A 22,637-nucleotide genomic window follows, 5' to 3' on the forward strand; every position below is an offset into this window, starting at 1 on the left:
ATAAATATCGATATAAAAGCATGATGCAAAATGGACGTATCAACTCCCCCAATCTTAGACCTCGCTTGTCCTCAAGCGGAAGCCGAAATCGAAAAATATGTCCACATGTTTGGAGATAGAGGTGTCGATAAAATAAAATACGGACATGAGGGCATCATGATCATTCTTAGAACAGCAACATATATATATATATATATTGTCATATGATCTCTTATGCTAAAGTAACAATTATATCACAATTTCAAGTATGAATCATAACTTCATTGAGAACCAACAAACTCTAATCTCAGCCATTGAGGCAATTGCAATTTATCATAAAATAGGAAAGATTCAATATAAGAGCTTTTCAGCAAGTCCACATACTCAACTATCATTTAGTCTTTCAGAATTGCTAACACTCACACAATATTTATGGGTATGAAGTTTTAATTGGACACAGAGAAAGATAGGGGCTTATAGTTTTGCCTCCCAAATTTTTACCTCAAGGGTAATGTCAACAATAATAGTTCATGAAAACTCACATCCAATTAGCTATATATCAGGATCTTTCCAACACATTGTGCTTGCCAAAGGATAAAATGTAAAAAGGAAAGGTGAAGATCACCATGACTCTTATATAAGGTTGATACGTCTCCAACGTATCTATAATTTTTGATTGTTCCATGCTATTATATTATCTGTTTTGTATGTTTATGGGCTTTATTATACACTTTTATATTATTTTTAGGACTAACCTATTGACCGGAGGCCCAGCCCAAATTGTTGTTTTCTTGCCTATTTCAGTGTTTCGAAGAAAAGGAATATCAAACGGAGTGCAAAGGGAACGAAACCTTCAGGAGAGTTATTTTTGGAACGGAAGCAATCCAGGAGACTTGAAGTAGACGTCAGGGAAGCTTCAAGGTGGCCACGAGGCAGGGAGGCGTGTCTGCCCCCTGGGCGCGCCCCCACCCTCGTGGGCCCCTCGTGGCTCCCCTGTCCGACTTCTTTCGCCTATATATGTCCATATACCCTAAAAACATCGAGGAGCAGAATAGATTGGGAGTTCCGCCGCCAGAAGCCTCTGTAGCCACCGAAAACCAATCTAGACCCATTCTGGCATCCTGCCGGAGGGGGGAATCCCTCTCCGATGGCCATCTTCATCATCCCGGCGCTCTCCATGACGAGGAGGGAGTAGTTCACCCTCGGGGATGAGGGTATGTACCAGTAGCTATGTGTTTGATCTCTCTCTCTCTCGTGTTCTTGAGGTGGTACGATCTTGATGTATCGCGAGCTTTGCTATTATAGTTGGATCTTATAATGTTTCTCCCCCTCTACTCTCTTGTGATGAATTGAGTTTTCCCTTTGAAGTTATCTTATCGGATTGAGTCTTTAAGGATTTGAGAACACTTGATGTATGTCTTGCACGTGCTTATCCGTGGTGACAATGGGATATCATGTGATCCACTTGATGTATGTTTTGGTGATCAACTTGCGAGTTCTGTGACCTCGTGAACTTATGCATAGGGGTTGGCACATGTTTTCGTCTTGACTCTCCGGTAGAAACTTTGGGGCACTCTTTGAAGTTCTTTGTGTTGGTTGAATAGATGAATACGAGATTGTGTGATGCATATCGTATAATCATACCCACGGATACTTGAGGTGACATTGGAGTATCTAGGTGACATCAGGGTTTTAGTTGATTTGTGTCTTAAGGTGTTATTCTAGTACGAACTCTATGATAGATTGAACAGAAAGAATAGCTTCATGTTATTTTACTACAGACTCTTGAATAGATCGATCAGAAAGAATAACTTTGAGGTGGTTTCATACCCTACAATAATCTCTTCATTTGTTCTCCGCTATTAGTGACTTTGGAGTGACTCTTTGTTGCATGTTGAGGGATAGTTATATGATCCAATTATGTTATTATTGTTGAGAGGACTTGCACTAGTGAAAGTATGAACCCTAGGCCTTGTTTCAACACATTGCAATACCGTTTATGCTCACTTTTATCATTAGTTACCTTGCTGTTTTTATATTTTCAGATTACAGAAACCTTTATCTACTATCCATATTGCACTTGTATCACCATCTCTTCGCCGAACTAGTGCACCTATACAATTTACCATTGTATTGGGTGTGTTGGGGACACAAGAGACTCTTTGTTATTTGGTTGCAGGGTTGCTTGAGAGAGACCATCTTCATCCTACGCCTCCCACGGATTGATAAACCTTAGGTCATCCACTTGAGGGAAATTTGCTACTGTCCTACAAACCTCTGCACTTGGAGGCCCAACAACGTCTACAAGAAGAAGGTTGTGTAGTATACATCAAGCACTTTTCTGTCGCCATTGCCGGGGAGGTTAGCGCTTGAAGGTATATCTTTAGATCTTGCAATCGAATCTTTTTGTTTCTTGTTTTATCACTAGTTTAGTCTAGAAAAGAAATCTAAAAAAATGTAATTGAGGATACCTCATATGCTTCATCTTTTTAATGTCTTTCATGAAAATAAGGATTCCGATAATTGTGCCAAAATGTTAGAAGAAGAATGCATTAGAATGTTTGGCACTAAATCTTTGTATGATGAGCATGATTGCAATGTTGTTAGTATGAATTCCTTGAATATCCATGATGCTAATGATATGCAAAGCCACAAGCTTGGGGAAGCTATGTTTGATGAAGATGATATTTTCCCCCCAAGTTTTGATGAGCAAATTTATTATGATGAAAGCATGCCTCCTATTTATGATGATTATATTGATGAAAGTGGATTTGGAGAGGTCATGACTTTATTTAGTGATGAATCCACTATTTCGGAAGAGGTTCCAATTGATTATGAGAACAAAGTTGCTATATATGATGATTATTGTGATGACATGTATGCTATAAAGAACAATGATAACCATGAAACTTGTCATCATGATTTTAGTTTTCAATTGGATTATGCCTCACATCATAGTTATTTTGTTGAGTTTGCTCCCACTATTATGAATGAAAAGAATTTTGCTTATGTGGTGAGTAGTAAAAATTTTATGCTTGTAGATCATGAAAAGAATGCTTTATGTGATAGTTATATTGTTGAATTCATTCATGAAGCTACTGAAAATTATTATGAGGGAGGAATATATGCTTGTAGGAATTGCAACAATATCAAGTTTCCTCTCTATGTGCTTAAAGTTTTGAAGTTATGCTTGTTTTGCCTTCCTATGCTAGTGAATATAATAAAAACTTTCATATAAAGTGCATTGAATACTATGAGAAGTTTGATACTTGATGATTGTTTTGAGATATGAAGATGGTGATCTTAGAGTCATGCTAGTGAGTAGTTGTGAATTTGAGAAATACTTGTGTTAAAGTTTGTGATTCCCGTAGCATGCACGTATGGTGAACCGTTATGTGATGAAGTCGAAGCATGATTTATTTATTGATTGTCTTCCTTATGAGTGGCGGTCGGGGACAAGCGATGGTCTTTTCCTACCAATCTATCCCCCTAGGAGCATGCACGTAGTACTTTGTTTCGATAACCAATAGATTTTTGCAATAAGTATGTGAGTTCTTTATGACTAATGTTGAGTCCATGGATTATACGCACCCTCACCTTTCCACATTTGCTAGCCTCTCTAGTACCGCGCAACTTTCGCCGGTACCATAAACCCACCATATACCTTCCTCAAAATAGCCACCATACCTACCTATTATGGCATTTCCATAGCCATTCCGAGATATATTGCCATGCAACTTTCCACCGTTCCGTTTATGACACGCTCCATCATTGTCATATTGCTTTGCATGATCATGTAGTTGACATCGTATTTGTGGCAAAGCCACCATTCATAATTCTTTCATACATGTCACTCATGAGTCATTTCACATCCCGGTACACCGCCGGAGGCATTCACATAGAGTCATATTTTGTTCTAAGTATCGAGTTGTAATTCTTGAGTTGTAAGTAAATAAAAGTGTGATGGTCATCATTATTATAGCATTGTCCCATGTGAGGAAAGGATGATGGAGACTATGATTCCCCCACAAGTCGGGATGAGACTCCGGAAGAAAAAAAGAGGCCATAAAAAAGAGAGAAAAGGCCCAAATAAAAAAATAAAAAAATGAGAGAAAAAGAGAGAAGGGGCAATGCTACTATCCTTTTACTACACTTGTGCTTCAAAGTAGCACCATGATCTTCATGATAGAGAGTCTCCTATGTTGTCACTTTCATATACTAGTAGGATTTTTTCATTATAGAACTTGGCTTGTATATTCCAATGATGGGCTTCCTCAAAATGCCCTAGGTCTTCGTGAGCAAGCGAGTTGGATGCACACCCACTTAGTTTCTTTTTGAGCTTTCATACACTTATAGCTCTAGTGCATCCATTGCATGGCAATCCCTACTCACTCACATTGATATCTATTGATGGGCATCTCCATAGCCCGTAGATATGCCTAGTTGATGTGAGACTATCTTCTCCTTTTTGTCTTCTTCGCAACCACCATTCTATTCCACCTATAGTGCTATATCCATGGCTCACGCTCATGTATTGCGTGAAGTTTGAAAAAGTTTGAGAACATCAAAAGCATGAAACAATTGCTTGGCTTGTCATCGGGGTTATGCATGATTTAAATATTTTGTGTGATGAAGATAGAGCATAGCCATACTATATGATTTTGTAGGGATAGCTTTGGCCATGTTATTTTGAGAAGACATAATTGCTTAGTTAGTATGCTTGAAGTATTATTATTTTTATGTCGATATTAAACTTATGTCTTGAATCTTATGGATCTGAATATTCTTGCCACAATAAAGAAAATTACATTGATAAATATGTTAGGTAGCATTCCACATCAAAAATTCTGTTTTTATCATTTACCTACTCGAGGACGAGCAGGAATTAAAGGTGGAAGATAAAATTAAAAGATAGGCCCTTCGCAGAGGGAAGCAGAGGTCGTCATGCGCTTTTATGGTTGGATGCACAAAATCTTAATGCAAAAGAACGTCACTTTATATTGCCACTTGTGATATGGACCTTTATTATGCAGTCCGTTGCTTTTATTTCTTCCACATCACAAGATTGTATAAAGCTTATTTTCTCCACATTAATAGATCATACATATTTAGAGAGAAATTTTTATTGCGTGCACCGATGACAACTTACTTGAAGGATCTTACTCAATCCATTGGTAGGTATGGTGGACTCTCATGGTAAAGACGGGTTTAGGGATATTTGGAAGCACAAGTAGTATCTCTACCTGGTGCAAAGAAATTGGCTAACAAGAGAGGGAAAGGCAAGATCAACATGTTGGATGATCCATGACAACATAATTTATCTCAGATGTAAGAAAACATAACCCATTACGTTGTCTTCCTTGTCCAACGCCAACTCTTTAGTATATCATAATTTAATGAGTGCTCACAATTATTAAAGATGTCCAAGATAGTATATTTATATGTGAAAACCTCTTTTTCTTTATTACTTCCTATTAATTGCAACGATGACTGTCGTGGTTCTAGGACTGACAGTAGAATAGGGGGGGGGGTAGGAATGTAGAGGCAAGATCCTAGCTATGGAGGAGTTGTACACGCGAGTTTGACGAGTTCAGGCCCTTCTCGGAGGAAGTAACAACCCTACGTCTCGGAGCTCGGAGGCGGTCGACTGGATATATGAGTGTGAATTACAGAAGGTGCAAACCCTTGTCCTAGAGGAGGGGGTGGCTTATATAGAGTGCGCCAGGACCCCAGCTCCCCTCCGTTACACATGGTTCAATGTTCATAAAGGAGGAGCGTTACTGGTAACGTCCGAAGTAAAGTGCTATAAATGTCCATAAAGCTATGACTTAAACCCCGACCGTTGCGGAGTGAAGGGCTTCACATCTTCTGGTGGTCGAGTGGTTGTTAGCATGGTCGAGTGTCTTCAAGGTGGTTGAGTGAACACATCTTCATGGTCGAGTGGATGATGGTTTTTCTTCGACTGCTTCTGGTTCTTTGTAGAGATGTCCTTGGGGAGGGTATGTTGGACAGATCCATGACCCTACCCTAGGTACATAGCTTCATCATTAGCCCCCGAATGGATCAGGGTTTGAGTGGGGAAGGAGTTGGGAACACTTCCGACTCATTCTTTATGCTATGAGTATACCTTGTTCTGGAACAATGAACTGAGGAGACGACGTCAACTCCTTTTTCAGTCGCCTTGGTCCATTCTTGGTTTTTTGTCGAGTGAACTTTCACGGTAGAATTCCGAATGATAATGTGGAGGATGTTTTCGGTCTGGCAAGTTGCTCTGCTCTCCGCGGATTTCGCGGGATTCGAATTTCGGGAAGCGCGCCAGACGGGCGAGACTGTGGTAATCGGGATGGATTAGGCAAGTCTCCTCGATCTCCGCGCCACCTTTTTCGCCACGTACTGCGCGCGCGACTGTTGCAGGATTTGTTTAGATCGTCCGGGTCCACCAGTCAGTCACTCGGGGGACGACCTTATAAAAGGCACCGGACCAGGCCTCTGCCCCGTGCGCTCCCATTCTCTTTTCTTCTTCCTCCGACCTCTCCGCCACGCTCGCTTATGCTCTCGTCGCCGGACCCTCGCTTGAACTCGATCCGTTGCCATGGGGAAAGAGAAGACGGTGGCGCTGGAGCACGCGAAGAAGGCGACCACGAAGGCGAAGGGCAAGCGGACCAGCCAGGGCGGATCCTCGTTGAGATCCGGCCTGCCGCCGGGCTGGATCCAGGGCGACTACATCCGCTCGACGATCAGCCAGGACGACCTTGACGACCTGGTGGAGGGGGACTGATCCCCCACAAATCGGCGCGGCTCCCGGGGAACGAGACCGAGCCGCGGCCAAGGGAGGGTGAGTGCGTTCTCCTCGCCACCCATGTCGATCGCGGATTTTCTCTGCCTCCCCATCCTTTATTTCGGGGCTTTTTGAACTTCTTTGGGGCTCAGCTCCACCACTTCACTCCAAATACCATAGTCTATCTGGCTGCTTTTGTGTCAATGTGTGAAAATTTCTTGGGCTGTCGACCGCACTGGGGCCTCTTCAAACATATCTTCACCTGTCGCTCCCAGTCGGTCAAAAAGGCCAATCCGAGTGATGAGAGGACGCACGTGATCCAGATGTGCGGGGGCCCGGGGATCCATATGAGGAACAAGAGCACCTTCCCGGCGATGATCCTTCCCGACTCGGTCCGCGGCTGGCAGTCGACTTGGTTTTACTGCAAGGATCAGCCGACCCTGAGTCAGTCGACCGGACTTCCTCCCTTTTCACTGGCTCGAGTGGAGAAGCCCTCCTCCTTGAAGGTGGTTCCCGAAGAGAAGGCGTAGGTCAAGGAGTTGGTCGAGCGGGTCGTCCAACTTGTTCGCGACGGGGTGACTGGGATGGACCTGCTGGAGGTCTTTCTCGGTCGACGCATCCAACCGCTACAGGCCCGTGATCATCCGATGTGGATGTACTCTGGACTCGAGGACTCCACTCGGATTCACCCGGAGGACGTCAGTGAGGACATCTTGGCACTACAAAAAAAGACACATCCGTGACATTTTGGGCCGAACGAAATTTTTTCTGTCATACATATGACACTTCTATGACGATAATTGTGACAAAACCCGGTATCATCATAGATGTGGTGGGCTCCTACTTCTATGACAAAAAATCATGACAGAAAATGGGCTTTTCGTCCTGGGCGGGTCAGAGACGCAGCTGCATGACATTCTTTGGGCCATCCATGACGGAAAAAACCGTGGTAGAAGCGAGGGGGAGGAAAATTTCGGGGAGTTCCCGGTTACGGTGGGAGGTCGGGGGCCGAGCGATGCGCGTTTCTCTCGTACACGTACGCGCGTGTGTGCGAGGCGTTGGCTCTAACTGAACCCGAGCAAGGCGTTGGGCTCTAACTGAACCCGAGCGATTGCACTGCAGGCTACGCGTTACTGAACCCGAGCGATCGATCGATGGCTGTTAACTGAACCCGATCGAGCGATTCCTTCGCCACTGCTGCTAACTGAAGCCGATCGATGGGATGAACAGTGAGTGTTGCGTGGGGGGGGGGGGGGTTGGATGAAAAGTGATCGGTGGCGTTGCCTCTGGATGAACAGGACCCCGTGGTGTGGTGGAGGGCTAGATGAACAGTAGATGGTGGAGGGGTGCCCGTGGAGGGGTGGATGAACAGGACCCCGTGGTGTGGAGGGCTGGATGAACAGTAGACGATGGAGGGGTTGTTGAACAGGACCCCGTGGTGTGGAGGGCTGGATGAACAGTAGACAGTGGAGGGGTGCCCATGGAGGGGTGGTTGAACAGGACCCCGTGGTGTGGAGGGCTGGATGAACAGTAAACGGTGGAGGGGTGGTTGAACAGTAGCCGGTGGAGTAGCGCGCGGTGGAGGCTGGATGAACAGGAGCCCGTGGAGGCTGGAGGAGGTCGACGGTGGAGATGAACAGTATCCCGTGGAGTCCCGTTTTGCGATACGCCACACCCCTCCCGATGAACAGGACCCCTGTTTTGACCGTAGCGCTCCAACACAAGTCCGTTTCCTCCATTTTGCGGTACGCCACACCCCTCCCGATCAACAGGACCCCCGTTTCGACCGTAGGAGGTCCGTTTCCTCCATTTTACGGTATGCCAGACCCCTCCCGATGAACAGGATCCCGTTTCGAACGTGGCCGATCGAACACAAGGTCGTTTCCTCCGTTCTGCAGTACACCAGGCCTCATTTCCATCGCCTGTCCCGTCCAAGCCCTCCCGATGAACACGACGCATTCCGTTGCCTCCCCATGAACATGACGCATTCCGTTGCCTCCCCATGAACACGATGATGACGATGTTTCTCCGTTCCGACCCAGCCATGTACACGAGCCCTGGCCGTATGCGCGAGTAGGCGTTCGAGACCCCGCCCGTATGTACACATACGTGGCCGTATTTTCTTTCTTGCACCTTGGCCGCTGTACGTATGTGTAAATGCTACGTGCGCGCCTCTACTACGACACGTGCGCGCCTCTACATCGACCAGTATGTATGTACACGTTCGCGACCAGAATGACAACGCTACGTACGCTTCGACCAGGTGGGTCCTGACTGTCAGGCACTTCCTTGCCTGCGAAGATGTAGCTGGTGGGTCCCAGCAGTCAGGGGGCGAATCGTTTTTTTTGCCCGGACGCACTTCCTTGCGTGCGAAGATGTAGCTGGTGGGTCCCAGCAGTTAGGGGGAAACGTTTTTTTCGCGAAATACGGTGGCCCGTCCGGTGGGTCCCGCTGTCAGGTGGAGGAATAATTATTTTGCACGTAATAAGGAGGCACTTCCTTGCTGCGGCCGTGGACCCAACTGTCAGCCTCTCCACGTACAGTCCATGTCCGATGGAAGCCGTTCCTTGACCACGTTGACCACGCCACGCCAAGAGCACCAGGGTGGTGGACGACGGCGAGGCCTAGGAAGGGGACGACGCGGAGCCGGGGAAGACACGGCAGTGGATGCCCATGCGTAGAGGAGTACGAGGGTTCACTGGTTCGCTGCGGTGTGAGGCTACCGTCGCCGCAGAATAACAGGGGGTGTGGGTGAGTAGAGGGATGGACTGGCCAGCGGTGGGAGTAGTAGGGGACGGTGAGGCCTCCGCCGCATCACAGCCGGCCACGGGAGGCAGGAGCACGAGGCACGACGGGCGCTGGTTTGGGCGGCTGGAGCAAGAAGACTAGAGGTTGAAGAAGCACTACGGCCGTTGGATGGACATCGTACGGTCACTGGATCTAGAATCGTGCATATTGACTAAGTTGACAAAGCCCTCGGCCCCGTCAACTTAGTAGGCCCACAAGTCAGCCTCCCACCAAGGTGGGTCCCACCTAGCAGGGAGGTATTCATTTTTTTGAGTGTAATAAGGAGGCACTTCCTTGCGTGCGAAGATATAGCTAGTGGGTCCGAGCTGTCAGTGGCGGTAACGTTTTTTTCACGAAATACAGAGGCCCTTTCGGTGGGTCCCTGATGTCAGGTGGAGGAATCATTATTTTGCACGTAATAAGGAGGCATTTCCTTGCGTGCGGCCGTGGACCCAGCTGTCGGCCTCTCCACGTACAGTCCACTTCAGATGCATGTCGGTCGTTGACCATGTTGACCAGGCCGCGCTGAGAGCACCAGGGCGGTGGACGACGGCGAGGCCTAGGAAGGGAACGACACGGAGGCAGGGAAGACTCGGCAGTTGTTTCCCACGCGGAGGGGAGTACTACTGTACGAGGGTTTACTGGTTCGTCTGCCGTCCCCGGAGAATAACAGCAGGTGTGGGTGAGTAGAGGGATCGCTAGGCCAACGATGGGAGTACGGTGGGGCGGTGAGGCCTGCGCAGCAGCAGAGCCGGCCGCGGGGAGGAGGGAGCAGGCAGTCCCGCCGGCGCCTGTTTGAGAGGCTGGAGCAGGAAGAGCAGAGATTGAAGAAGCACGACGGCCGTTGGATGGCCATCCAACAGTCACTGCTTGTGCGTCAACCTTTTTTTAGGAAAGCCTCAAATCTGTGGAAAACAACATACAACCCATTTGCTAATTCTTAAGGTTTTTTTGGAGCCCATATTCTTTTTGTTAGCATTACAGCCCATATTGTGGCCACGATTTAAAAATTATACGAAATTTTGCATATTTCGGTGCGGTCTGTACTATTTTTAATCCCGAAATTTCAACTCACATTCAAATTGATTTTAAAAATAAATGTATATCAATATAAAATCCAACAAATTCTCCATGCATAAAAATTAATGTAATTTAAAATCTCAAAATGAAAAAAAGATATTTGAAACTAATTGCCGGTTTGATGTGTTTTAAAAATGTATAGCCCATTTCTCCTTACTGATGGGCCATTTTCTCGGCCAGCCAAATGAAAGTTCTCCTCGTCTTGAAAGATTTGCAGCCCAACAGGCCTGACAAAGCGACTTACTTGGCAAATCACAAAAAACTGGGCTGTGGCCGTGGACCCAGCTGTCAGTCCATTTGTTTTTAGTCCATTTGGTGGGCTGGGTGAAACAATGATGTAGCATCTATGCAGTCCATTTAAATCCCATTTGCATTTTTCTCGAAAGCCGCAGACTTGTTGGGCTGGGTGAAAATATCATGTTGGGCTAGACGGAGAAATGTTATAAAAACATAAACACATGATTGCACGTCAGTAAAATCTTTGCAAGCTTATGTACGCAATCACTAGGAGTTAACTTGCCAAGTTATATATAAACAATTATTATTATTATTTTGTAAGAACTTTAGACTTACGAAATAAAATAGCATTTTAATTTGATGAGTTAATATTACGTGGGGTATTATTATTTTTTAGGCTAGACGTGGGATAGTTGAGTTGGTTCTAGGGGAAAGTACTGGGAGAAAACTCAGTTTACGTCGAAAAAGAAAGTGGGAGAAAATTCAGAGACCTGCTGGGTCCACCTGAGGAGGGGAATATGTTGGGAGGAAGGAGATTCAAAACACGGCAGCCGAGTGAACTAGTTTTTTTTACGGACAAGTGAACTAGTTTACATACATAAGCAAATTGCCACTAAAAAAAGCAATCAAGTTAATGGGTTCTTAAAAGAAATATTTCGGACAAAACAGATAATTACGACACATAGGCTAATGCATGAAACACTCACATGATAAAGGTGCTTATAAACAGATAAAGTACAACATCAAGACCTTCCTGGCACGCTTGATCATGACGCTGCGGCTGTCCGTGTACTCGTCGGTTACGGGAAGTAGACACGCCCTCATGTCCAAGATCTGCATGTACATGTCGTAGCATGCGTATGCGCCCTTGGCCGCGTAGGTTATGTAGGCTAGATTCAAAGGTACCTCCCACGTGTTCAGGTCGTCTTCTTTCATGTTGGCGTATCAGGGGTCGATGATGGTCTCAGCGAGGTCAACCACGGAGTCCTTCTCCTGCCCGTTGCTGATGATCTTGTATTGCTTCTGGATGTCGACAAGCTTGTTGCACCAGATGGCCGAATCATCGCGTTCTTCCTTCTCTCCAACATGAAAGGTGCAGTCGGCGCTGTCACCGTAGCGAAGGTGCAGTCGGCGCTGCCGATGAAACGGGCGAATGCTCCAGAACCTGGTGCAGCCATAGGACTGAGGCGAGGCAGAGCTTCACCGAGTCCGTATCTTTGGTGTACATCACATTCAACTTGGTGCAGACATAGGACTGAACGGCGAACTCAAAGGGGAACTCCTTGCTGAAGTCCATATCCAGCAGGATCACCCCTCGGATCGCCATTGGAGTCTCTTCGAGTGAACGAGTGTGTAGGCGGCGGCAGTTCGTTTTTCATCTCTTGGGGAACTGGATTCAACAGTAAGCTGAGTGTGTACAGGCGACAACAGTTACTACCCCTCCCTCGTCCGCTGCACACCCGGCAGAAAATGCACCCTCGGCCACACGTCGGTTCACGAGCGTGTCTGTATTGGTACTGTAATAACAGGAGTTAGTGGTCACTTTACTTAAATTTAATTAGCTTTAATAGAAATTTGTACTTAAAACAAGCAATGCATTCGCTCGTTCTATCAGTGCCACAGGATCAACATGCACAACAATTAGAATTATTATTCTCAGGATGCACACGATCATCACATTTGTCGCACTTTCACAAAAGATAATACTACCGAGTTTGAACTGTTTGTTATGGTTGTTGTCCTCTGCATCATCATGTCGTGTTTCCTAGCTTGCAAGATTCAGAACCAACAAATAAGATCCAAATAATAAGTACAACAAAGATGCCTACACATCTCATTGATTCCCAGCTTGCAAGATTCAGAACCAACAAATAAGATCCAAATAATAAGTACAACAAAGATGCCTACACATCTCACTGATTCCCAGCTTGCAAGATTCAGAACCAACCCATTAGAGCCTTTTGATAAAGTGAATATCGGGATTAAATCCATTTTGGCTAGCCATGTCATACAATCGAAGAACTTGGTGAATGCTCTTGACCGTCACAACATCTTTAGTTGAGTATTCCTGTTTGCACAGCATGTTTGCACAACACAAACAAGGAGACAGGAGAGCATGATTTCGCTTTAATAGCGGCCTCCTTGAACTCAACCTCCAGCTCTACTTGGATGAGGTCTGCCTGGAGTTCCATGATTCAATTCATGCGCCTTTTTCTGCAGTTCACCTGAAATGAAGCAAAGATTGCATCATTTAGCTAGCAAGAAGTACTTGCTCTTGTGAGCTGGCAGGTTCTTCTTTAGTGGTTGCACTAAAATTGAGGAACATTAAGGTTGGCTGTCCGGCTCATGTAAGGTGCAACTATAATTTTCTTATCCTTTTGTGCAGTTCCACTAAAATAAAGTGCCATTGTGGTGACAGTGACGGCTCCATCTTGCAAAGGCTAATAAAATGTTGCACGAGATTACCAGCAGAACTTGACGGAGATTTTGGAAACTCCAATCACCATTTTGTGCAGTTCCACCAAAATTGAGAGATGTTGCCCACGTGACATTTTAGTTGGACTGCACAAGACACTCATTCCAAAAAAGTGTTTTCTGCAGTTCACCAAAAGGTCACAATAGCAACAAGGTGAAATGGATATCCCTATCTGCACAAAAATATAGAAAGTAAACAGTTGCTGGTCAATAAGAATATACGAGACATATACAAAATGAAAAGAAGCATCTTAATTATGTTCATGGCAATCACGCAAGGACAATAGAAATTTTAAAACGTCAGCGATGCTTCATGTTACCAGAAGCATTACGATCAACAATGAGATTCCTCAAATATGGGATTACTTTAATGGTGGCATTGCTTGTTTACCAGACACAGTAAATCAACAGCAGCTAAAGAGTTGGTTTAAGGGCATGGGACCGTGGGGACAGGAAACCAGGACACTCAGTAGCGTAAAGGAGCAACTTACTTATCATACTTGGGAAAACAGCAGGAGTGCCATTGTACTATGTGAGGGCAGCAAATCTAATCCTGGAGACCTTTTACTATGTGAGGGCAGCAAATCTAATCCTGGAGACCTTTTACTATGTGAGGGTAGCAAATCTAATCCTGAGACCTTTTACTATGTGAGGGCAGCAAATCTAATCCTGGAGACCTTTTACTATGTGATGGCAGCAAATCTAATCCTGGACATACTCTGTTGACTTGTCCACCAGCCGCCACTTTCTATCCTTTTTTCAACCAATAATAGATCTGTTCCTTATCCAGTTTGTACTGTGTTTTCCCATTATTTCCCTTTTCAACCAAGAGACCGGTTGGGTATCCGGTCTCTACTACTTTCACCATATTATTTCCTCTTTGAATCAAGTCCTAGATTCATGCTACAACTTTCCCCCCTTTCTTCGTTGTTTGAACAAAGCCCTAGATTCGAATGCATGAAGTAACTTTACCTCTAATAATACTAAAAATTTAGGTGGCTTTGGAAGAGCTGATGGGAGTAGAAAAAGATGCACATGCAGACATGTGGGGAGATGGGGCAGTAGAGCAAGGCCTCTTTCGAAGAACTTATACCTGAGGGTCGCCGGGATGTCGGCGGCGGCAGGTCGGATCTGCAAACAATACGACAGGGAGGAAGATGGGTCGGAGGACCTCCCGAGCCGGCCATGTGTCGGAGAGAACGACACGAGCAGAGGATCGGGCCCCTCCGGCAGCTATGGGTTTCCTCCCTCAGCGGCGATGACCGCATGAACGATGCACCTTTTAGTCCTCTACACACACCGGCCGAAGGGATCCGACCGGATCTGTGACGAGCGGTGAGCAGAGAGAAAATGTCGCTACCGCTGTCTTGTTTATATCTGGAGAGGATGAGAGAATGAAGAGAGCAACCCTAGTAAAGCAAGCGCTCAGGCCCCTGCATCCATATATAGTGGAGTGATTATCTTTTTTCTCTCCACAACAAGCGTTTCAATTTGTGTACGTGGCATTAAAGAAAAGAAACTCTCTATTTAAGGTGACTACTGTACGACTCCTACTTACTACTATTAGTACTACAGTATTGTTCACTTGTGCTCCCCGCCCCTCCATTCATTGAACAACCCCATGGGTGAATAAACATACAGTAAGTACTCTATTTATATAGAACGAACAAGCTCGAACTGTTTTCGCGTAGTTAAAAGTTGAGGGCGGGGCTTTTCCCGGGCAGTACGCGTGGCATTTTTCGGGTAGGGCCAGAAGACTATTTTAATATATTTTTTAGAACTTCGAGACGACCACATAGCATGGAGCCGACCCCAACGATTTTAAGCTTACAGGCACGATACACGCTATCCTAGACTACTATACACATGAAACTGTCACACGAGCGTCCGGGCTGCGCTTGGCTCTTCGCCTCTTCGGAAAGTCGAACAATGATGGAATACTACTGCTACCACTTAGGAGCGTATTAGTACTCGGTTATAAATACTAGTATGCCAAGATGACTGCACATTCCTCCTCAACTCCTCATCCACAAAAACAAACAAGTCATTTAGCATCCTTATAAATACTAGCGTGAGTTTTGGGTCGAGAGATTGCCACCAGGGAGAGGCGAGCATGGAAGCGGAAGCACGAGAGATGTCCCGCCTCGCTGCGAGAGCAGCCGACATGTCCCGCTACGCGGAAGTAGCAGCATAGAGGTCCCGCCGTGCCGCTGAAGCAGCACAGAGGTCCCGCCGCACCGTTGATGCAGCAGACTGGTCCGGCCGCGTCGCGGAAGCAGCAGAGATGTCCAGCCACGCCACAAATGCAGTAGAGATGTCCCGCCGCGCCGCGACGGCCTGGGAAAATTCCTCACGGGCACGCGACGACTGTTACAGGCACATGCATGCAATCGTCCATAGCTAGACGGATCAGATCTCTCGCTCGGCGAGGTTGCAGGACGACATGGTAGCCTCGTTTGAACAGGCTACCGGCGTCATCCGGCAACTAAGGGAGGGCAATGAGAGGCTCCGGGCCGAGCGCGGCCTCCTGAGGGAGAAGATCGTCCGAAGTGCAGACCTGCAGGAGGAGACTAGTGCCTTGTTGAAGAAACTTATGGACGAGAATGACATGCTCCGCAACGAGCGCCAAAGGCTGGTGGAGGAATCTGTGGATGTTCTCAAGCAGCGTCTTGAGGACACGAAAGAGCTCATTGGAGACTAGTTTCCTGGTTTCTTTTGATGCAATAATCGGTTTAGGATGTGGATTGTGTCGTCGGTTGTGAAATGTTGGGTTCTAGCGCGGATGTTTGGCCTTTGTTGGCCTCTTGGGATGTTGCAATTTCAATCTGGTAGCTTTTAGTCCTTCGTGTTAGGCTGGAGTTGTGCTGAACTTCTTGTGAATTGCGGTGGTTTTCAGTAATGAAAATCGGAAGGGGCAAGCCCTTCTTTGATCAAAAAAATTTAATCGTCCTTATATATTCATCAGTCTTGCTATAAGTAGCAGTAGATGCTATATAGGTCCGTTGGATCTTACATCAAGATCCGTGCTTTCAGATTATCTTTTTTCTCTCTTAAATCTCAGTCGAGTGAGACATAGCCACGCCATTAAACAGAGGCTCGGGCGCCATTAATGGAGACCTTGGGAGAGAGGTGGACGGCAGATGGAGGTCAAAGGGCTCTCCTCCCGATAAGCACGCGCAGGGGTCTGATCGCACGCCTCTCGTACTCAGATAGCTACCCTGCACGTCGCCTCCTAGCTAATAAAAAAGGGGACGCGTGGCGGCACGTAAATGGTACTAGTAAGTAGAACACCCACGGTTTCAATAATGCTTGTGTTTCCGATTGTAATGTGACAGCACTTCTTCCAAAATGACTTTGTTGATTGTTTATGTGTGCGCCTTCGCAAATCGGACTGCAAATTTACCACAACAGTTGGTGCCATGTCATGGCACCAAGCCAAGTTTCATTATTTTCATGCGTGTTTTGGATTTACAAGAATTAAAAAATGAAGTTTCTCAATGTTTCCAACCCATCCACGACGCCCAGAATTTTGAATTTCATTCCCATTTCTTGCATGGAACCTAGAAATTTACCCGAGGACACACATGTGATTTTTCAACCAACTTTGGTGCACTGGAACATGTGCTTGTATTTCAAATTTGAATTATGCACACAAAGGTGACACGTTCCCTCCCAGAACCACGAGCCTTCTTGAGAGAAGCTCCGATTTGCAAGAAGCTTATACCAAAATTTGTTCCTATTCGGCCAATTGTTTTACCACGGCATGGTACTACCATGGCATGACACCATGCCAAGTTTCATGATTTTAAAACCAAGTTTCTCAATGTTATCGACCGAGCCACGATGCCCAGATGTTTGAATTTTATTCTCATTTTTTGCATGGGACCTACTCCCTCCTTCCATCTATATAGGGCCTAATGTGTTTTTCAAGACAGCCTTTGACTATTGACAAGATTAATAGCACATGAGATGTATACTATGCAAATTATATTATTGGAAGCTCCTTTGACATACAAAATTGAAGGTATGCTTTGTGTAAGTTGCATGTCATATATTATTGCTCTAATGTTTGGTCAAAGTTAGCCTCGAAAAACGCATTAGGACCTATATGCATGAGAGGAGTCGACTTCGAGAGAACGTGTTTGTTCAAGAGACACCGAGGAAGACTACTATATATCAATGGTGCATGTAGGCGGGAATTAAACTAAGGGATGGTCTTATTGGTTTCGGGGATATAGGGGAAGAGTGAGAGGCGGGGGGGGGGGGTCTAGAAGGAGATTGTTAAGTGTGAGTGTGTGTTTTACCCATATAGGCGGAAGTTATGTGCACAAAAGAGGAGAACGATTCAATGTGGCGTTAGGATTGAGGGTAATTAACTACGTATGGAGACATAGAGACCTTGAACGTGCATGTGTGAGAGGTATACATGTATACATGGGATGTGTGTGTGTGCGCACGCGCATGATCGAGATAAAATAAAGAAGACATAAGTCATAATATCAACGACATGGGAGAGACGGATCGGTATGAAAATATGCATGCATGTGAGAATGCATGGAAGAAGTCCCGACAATTGAGCATGTGTTTTTGTCTTTAAGAGATAGTGGTGTGGGCTGGAGCATGCATCTATGGCGAGCAGAGGGAGTGAGGCGCAACGATTGTGCAAAAGAGACCAACCTATAAATGCATATGTATGGAGAGACATATATAGTGTGGGTGATAGGAAGCAAGACTCCGTGCGAGAAAGAAATGTTGACGGAGAAACTACAGATAGATACAGAGATGGAGATGCTAGCTAGAGGGACATCCGCTAGTTTGGGTGTTGGAGATGACCATCGGGTGGTTCAAAGGGTGAAGTTATATATGTGTGTGAGAGGGCACTTGACTGCATGTAGAGAGAAACATATGTAGTGTGCGTGATATGAATCAAGAGTGAGGGCGAGAAAGAAGGTTGATGGAGAAACAGATAAATAGAAAGATAAAGATGCTAGCTAGTGTGCGTTAGAGATAGGAGTCAAGTGGATCAGAAGGCTGGGTTATGTGTGTGGGTGTGAGAGAGATAGAGAGAGGGTGCGTGTGAGTCACATACAAATAGATATCAGAGAGAAATGAGATCCAGAGAGACGGAGTTTTGTGTCTGCGAGAGAGAAAGATATTTGACAATGAGAGTGATAGCTAGAGAGACATACGAGGGAACGCAAGATATCTCTAGGGAGAGAGGGTGTGTGTGAGCGACATACAAGAGAACAATGGAGAAATATGAGACCCTGGGAGACAGAGTTTGTGTTTGTGTGTGAGAAAGAGATATTGATGAGGAAGAGTCGTAGGTTCTCATATCTAAGGAACAAAAGACATCTATGTATGAGGGGTGTGCGAGTGGCACACATGGGAATAGTAGAGAGAAATGAGACCCTGGGAGACAAAGTTTTGTGTTTGTGTGAGAGAAAGAGATTCCACATGGAGAATCATAGTTAGAGACACATAGTAGGGAGCGAGATATACTTAGAGAGAGATAGAGTGATGAAGGTCGAGGGAGAGAGTACCGTCAGTGTGTTACAAAGATAAAAGATCATTGTCGACATACAGGTAGCACGAGAGATACCTGAGAGACGATGAACGCGTATAGGTCCAGAGAGATAGTCCTATATAAGCATGAGTGATAGCTATATGAGACGAATATCTGGATTAAAGGGGATTCAAATATTTAAACTGGAGATCACGACATCGATAATATCATAACGCAAATTGGTGTATCAAACATGCATATTCATTTGAATTTGGGCACACGTGTAATGTTATATAGTTTATCAATATTGGTGATCCATAGATTCTTCAATTACAAACAATGCATGGTTTATATGCAATTAATGTCTAAACGGAATTACACTATATGTTGCGTGTGTGAAACACATTATACATGTTTGAGAAGTAAAAAAACCCGCATGAAACACACATTAATTGGAGACAATTAGCGAGGAATGCATACATTGGATTTCAACATAAAGTGGTTTCAAATATTTGAAAATCCAAATTGATGGATACAACCTTATGAATCTGAGATCATGCCATTTGTAAACCATATTTATGTATAAATGGTGTTGTGCTTTTGAAAGTATATATATAAAAAATGATGTATATAGAATGTAATTCCAATTGAAAGTGGATCCCGCCCGAAAAAAATAGAATACAAACGGGATTCGAATTGAGTTGGCACGGTAAACGTGCACTCTGCAAAATTTGAATGAGCGGGGAAAGTCGCAGTAACCGCCCAGAACCAAAATCTGCGAGATGGAAATCACTGCTGCCTATCCCTGCCACGCAAAGCCTATATGCTGGATTTCTATAGGTTTCGATAGGGGTAGGTTTGTAATTTCACCCAAACGTGACGTAACCGCCTCTCACCCGGATTCATACACGGTGGGTGCCAAAACACAGTGTGTCCTCGGCCGAAATCGACTCCCTCCCAAATTCATATTCATACACGGTGGGCGCCAAAAAAAAAACTCTCGTCGGCAAATATTCGGTGTATGCGAGATTACTGTCCTATCCCCGACCGACTAGTGTTGCTGTGATGTAGTAGAAATTTGAAACGGGGGCTAAGTTTGTAAATTTCCTCGCATTTGAGAAAAGCGCGCCCTGAATACATGGTTCCCCCTTCCTCTCTACCTCCCTTTTCCCCATTCGTACTCCGTGGGTGCCAAAACACCCTCTCCACCCCACCCTCCTCCATCCGCCGCCGTTCGCCACCCCATCCACCGCCGTCCTCCTCCACCATGCCGGAGCTGATACCCCGACGCCGCCGTCCATTACAAGAGATCGACCTCTCTCATCCACGGCTTCGGACCGGGATCCTTGCATCCCGTCCTCTCGCTTCATCCCCGCCGCCGTCCACCTTGCCGGCGCCGCTCCTGCGACCGTCTCGTCCACCACGCCCGGCACCACCGTCTACCCTCCTAGATCTGCTTCCACGCCGCCGACAGCCATCGCTACCGCAACACCGTCAAATTCTCAGCAGATGCCTACACGGCGCCGCACCAGAGGCGGTACTCTTTCGTATCTGCTCAACTTATTTATCGCAGCAAGAAAATAGATCGCCACTGCTTTACTCTGATTTCTTGTCTTGGTTGCGAAGTTGCCTTTGTCTAGTTTGCACCTTCAGATCCGCCATGGCACGCTCAACACCATACTCGCAATGCTTATGGTTTTCCCCTTTTATATTCCACACTAGTTAAATCACAGTAGACTAAATTTCAAAATTGGGTCAGTCAATTTTTCAGAGCTCGCCGGAGTTCGCCGGTGCGATCGAAGGGGCTTGGGTGGTTGTGGGGCCTCGCCGAACAAAGGAAACTCAACGCGGGTGGGGGTTGGGGTGGGGGTGGCGGAGGAACATAGGCGGTCGGGGCCAGTGGTCTGGCCGGCGGCCCGTGCGGTGTTCTGTATGGGAAGAATCAGAGACGAGGAAGAAGAAGGGTTAGGAGACGTAGGATCTTCATCCAACCGCCTGAAATGGTCGAGAGACAACTAGGAGTTGCATTCTTAATGCGCTCTGGTTCATCATGTGTGGGCACTGCGCAACCAACATTTTATTATCCAAAATCTGCTTGCTCTTCTTTACCATGTTCCTCTTCCGTTCTTCTTTAATATGTACTCTCTCTGTTCCTAAATACAAGTCTTTGTATAGATTCCACCATGGACTATATATGGAGCAAAATGAGTGAATCTACACTCTAAAATGTACCTGGATACATCTGTATGTGATCCATAGTGGAAATCTCTACCAAGACTTATATTTTGGAACGGAGGGAGTATGACAGTAGTACAGTATGTTCCTTGTACTGAAGATGAGCAGGGACATTTGCAGTGTAGAGGTCTATACGGTCGGTTGTGATGGACACTTTGAGCCTCTTTGATTCGTAGGATCTTGTAAACATAGGAATAGGATTTGTAGTGGCCTGCCCACTTGAATCCTATAAGAATAGCAAGGAAATGCGGGGAGCTGTGTCGCCTTTGAGAGTTACATTGCTATTAACAGTACCTGATGACCCACAAGTATAGGGGATCTATCGTAGTCCTTTAGATAAGTAAGAGTGTCGAACCCAACGAGGAGCAGAAGGAAATGATAAGCGGTTTTTAGCAAGGTATTATCTGCAAGTACTGAAATAAGTGGTAACAGATAGTTTTGTGACAAGATAAATTGTAACTAGCAACAAGTAACAAAAGTAAATAAAGTGCAGCAAGGTGGCCCAATCCTTTTTGTAGCAAAGGACAAGTCGGAACAAACTCTTATAATAGGAAAAGCGCTCCCGAGGACACATGGGAATATCGTCAAGCTAGTTTTCATCACGTTCATATGATTCACGTTCGATACTTTCATAATTTGATATGTGGGTGGACCGGTGCTTGGGCGCTGTTCTTACTTGAACAAGCATCCCACTTATGATTAACCTCTATTGCAAGCATCCACAACTACAACAAAAGTATTAAGGTAAACCTAACCATAGCATGAAACATGTGGATCCAAATCAGCCCCTTACGAAGCAACACATAAACTAGGGTTTAAGCTTCTGTCACTCTAGCAACCCATCATCTACTTATTACTTCCCAATGCCTTCCTCTAGGCCCAAATAATGGTGAAGTGTTATGTAGTCGACATTCACATAACACCACTAGAGGCTAGACAACATACATCTTATCAAAATATCAAATGAATACCAAATTCACATGACTACTAATAGCAAGACTTCTCCCTTGTCCTCAGGAACAAACGTAATTACTCACAAAGAATATTCATGTTCATAATCAGAGGGGTAATAATATGCATATAGGATCTGAACATATGATCTTCCACCAAGTAAACCAACTAGCATCAACTACAAGGAGTAATCAACACTACTAGCAACCTACTAGCACCAATCCCGGACTTTGAGGCAAGAATTGGATACAAGAGATGAACTAGGGTTTGGAGATGAGATGGTGCTGGTGAAGATGTTGATGGAGATTGCCCTCTCCCGATGAGAGGAGCGTTGGTGATGACGATGGTGATGATTTCCCCCTCCCGGAGGGAAGTATCCCCGGCAGAACAGCTCTGCCGGAGCTCTAGATTGGTTCTGCTAAGGTTCCGCCTCGTGGCGGCGGAGTCTCGTCCCGAAAAGTTCCTTCTGATTTTTTTCTCATTGAAAGACTTCATATAGGAGAAGATGGACGTCGGAGAGCCACCAGGGGGCCCATGAGGTAGGGGGCGCGCCCTAGGGGGGGCGCCCCCACCCTCGTGAGCAGGGTGTGCGCCCCCTGGCCTTCATCT

The sequence above is a fragment of the Triticum urartu genome, chromosome 7A (genome assembly GCF_056163025.1).
Source record: "Triticum urartu cultivar PI428250 chromosome 7A, HENAU_Tu73, whole genome shotgun sequence".
Classification (NCBI taxonomy): Eukaryota; Viridiplantae; Streptophyta; class Magnoliopsida; order Poales; family Poaceae; genus Triticum; species Triticum urartu.